The sequence below is a fragment of the Odontesthes bonariensis genome, chromosome 5 (assembly GCF_027942865.1).
Source record: "Odontesthes bonariensis isolate fOdoBon6 chromosome 5, fOdoBon6.hap1, whole genome shotgun sequence".
In the NCBI taxonomy this organism is placed as follows: Eukaryota; Metazoa; Chordata; class Actinopteri; order Atheriniformes; family Atherinopsidae; genus Odontesthes; species Odontesthes bonariensis.
Genome location: NC_134510.1, coordinates 22,925,265 through 22,928,676, shown reverse-complemented (window position 1 = coordinate 22,928,676; position 3,412 = coordinate 22,925,265).

Sequence of the window (3,412 nt, the reverse complement as noted above, 5' to 3'; positions counted from 1 at the left end):
ACTATAAAGCTCCCTTGGTGGGCTATATGTTACTGCGAGCAGGCCTTATATCCCACTCCCTGCATCACTTGCACTTCTCTCTCTGTGGTTAAAAAGAACAATGAAGTGAAAGATGAAAGATGTTTATCTCCACCCAGCCCTCCCTCACCCACCACCCGATCCATCCCTCTCGCACCTTTCTATCTCTCTCTACCCCAGCAGCACGCTGCCTATCTCTCTCTGTAAGGTGATGTACGTGTGACCTTCAGTGGTAAGTGGATCTTTAACTGCTTCCATGATTCACATGACCTCACCTCCTCTGACCCTGCTTGGAGCTGCTCAGCATGGCTGGCAGCCAAGAGAACAGGGGTACTGAGCCAAGCCAGATAAGGGCTCCTTCAAATCATCTTGGAGCACCATGATAGCTCTCCTCCTTTAGATCTCGTCAGCCCTCCTTACCTCTCCTCCTCCACCGTCACTGATGTAGGGTTGCACAGCCTCCACTCCCTCGAACACCATATTTAATCTTAACTGCCATTGTTTTGAAGTACAATAACTGTAGATGCGAGGACCCTTGAGTGTTCTTCCCTGTTTGACTAAAATTGGCTGAGCATGTTTCCCAGAGTCCTCTGGGATGAACCAGAGACTCTTTTCACAGACCTTATCTATTATTTACACAGCATCACTGATACTCCAATAAATAAGCGAGATGCTATTCTAAACAACTTTCTGCTGTCATGAACAGCAGAAACATGTTCATGTGCTGCCATGGCCCGGGCGCAGTGGTATCTTTTGATGTCAAAAACAGCATATTGAATAAGACTTTATAATCCCAAACAAGTAGGGGTTGATTGAGACAGTGAAACTTTAGGGCACACATGCAGTGGTCTGGTTGGTTGTTTAGGTTTGATGTTTGAGAATAATGATGTTTTTCTTCTTGTTTTTTATGTTATTTGGTCAATGAAGAGAGATTTAACTCAGAACATATTTCAATAAAGGGACACGGCCTTGCATAAAAGCAAAAGAAAGGAAGGGCATCCAACCACAAGAACGCCAACCCCACAGTCAAGACCATGACGCGACTGGCCACAAATTAAAATTCACCATAGATTTTGAATTTGGCATGGATATGAATAATTTTGAGCTTAACAAGCAGGCACACACTGTATGACAAATGATAATCCATTCTGCTGCTAACTCGAAGGACCATTACTTCCATCTTCTGCAGGATATATGCTGATTAGCTTCCAGAGAGCGAGCCAAGGGAGGTAATGGGGCTGCAGAGCGCTATGGGGGCAGAAGAGGGAGGCGAAGGTGGACTGGAGATTTTGAGATATGTGAAATGAATTTCAGTCAAAGTGCATTAAGGCTTCATCTTGAATCTCTACCTCACAGGAATGTGGCAGAGGAAGTGCACGCAAATACAAAAGCAAACCAACAGACTAAAAGAGAAATATACACACATAAAAAACAAGCATTTTCTCTGCAAATGCAAGAGGGAGAGTTGCAGTGTCATTAACAGTATTTGAACAGTGGTACACATCAATGACCCCGATCTTGATACCCTTAGACTTTTACTGCAGGTCCAGCAGGGTTCTTAACAGGACAGAGCCCGATTCTGTTCATGTATCAAAGGCATATCTGAATACTACCAAAGAGTGACTAATTGGCCAGCACCCATGAGATCAGGTCCACATCCGAAGCCAGGTTGTCAGCTCTGGTAGACTGGTCACCAAAATCCTCAAACCCCCCAGGAGTCACTCCCTCCTCTGCTCAAGAATCCTATTCAGTGGTGAGGTTACACCACTCCCGTTCTTCACAATTTCTGTCTTCTTATTTTCAATTCCCTCTCGCTATGCAGTCTGCACCCACACTTCGCCACCATGTAACCATAACCAAATATAAATCATTCCTTCTCTTACTCTTTCATTCTGATAGGCCTGCCACACTCTCTCATTTGTTCTCTTTATTTTGTCCTCCATCCTCAACTCTCCCCCTTTTCTGTCTGTCATATTCTCTCTTGCTTGCTCTCCACCTTACACAAACACAACTCTAATAAATCGTGGACTGGTAATTACAAAGAACCCACCGGTAAATTTCACTTCCATTTACATTTAGATTAAAGAATATTTCATTCCCATCAATCTGCTGTGCAAGACCACTGTGTGCATGGCTTTGCCCATATGCAGACACAACTGTTCATGGCATTTTTATATTCTCACAGGGGTATGTACACACACCCACACGCATGGAAATCAGCTTGAGGTGAGCACTCAAATATACATGGATGTAAAGTGCACACATTTAGGTAAGTTACACACAAAATGTCACACACTCAATCACATAGAGAAACATACACAGATTGAGATATAAATCTAAATCTTTAGCAGCACACATATTAATAAAAAAATCAACTGCCCACACATTTCTATGTGTTATGTGTACACACACAGTCAGAGCCACTTGTAGATGATGGTATCGAGTCAAACATGTTGTGTCCATAAATTGAATGTTGCTTTGAAAATGAGCTCTAATGTACCTTGAACAGTGCAGTGTTTAACTGTTAAAGAAAACACCATGAAAAAAACCCACCTCTGTGGAGCTCAGATCTTGTTGATATAAGCTGCAAAGAAATCTTTTTTCCGTAAAACTTGCATTCATCTTCCCCCACACGCACATTAATTCCTCGCATGGTACTTTTACAGTGATGCTATGGTGGGTCTGTGGAGGAAACACCGTTTGTATACCTCACAAAGACACTCCACAGGCACATGCACACATTTATTCTCTCACACACACAAACATACCCTTTTCTGGATCATAATACATTCAGAGCCAATCTCATTCACTGTGCATAAAGACAGCAATATGTGCCCAAACCTAACTGTAATATCTCAAAGCTTTATAAGGAGAGAGGAGAGGGGGAAAGTACCCAGAGGCAGCAACTGGGGAAAACAGATACCACCAAGATTTTGCCTTCATTCCCTCCTTCTCTCTCTCTCTCTCTCTCTCTCTCTCTCTCTCTCTCTCTCTCTCTCTCTCTCTCTCTCTCTCTCTCTCTCTGACTGTCTCTCTCTCTCTGACTGTCTCTGGCTCCCACTCTCCCACCCACCCAACCCCCTCCCTCCCCTCTGTATTACTGCATCATTTCCAACAGTAATGAGTGCACCAGGAGCAGGGAGAGGGGAGGTACTTCAGGGAATTAGAGTGTTTAAAATATACACAACGGTTTTCCTCTAGTGGATGATCAGTGCAAATAACCCCCCCCCCCCTTCCTGCACAGACACCCCGGATAACCAGCAGGTACTGAAGCAGTGCATCACACAGCTGCGCACCGTGTGTTGTCAGATCCCTGACGCGATTACAGCATAATTAACAAAGGAGCTCATTTTTTCCAATCAGCATCAAAGAGTCTGAAGTGCTGGTGCCATTG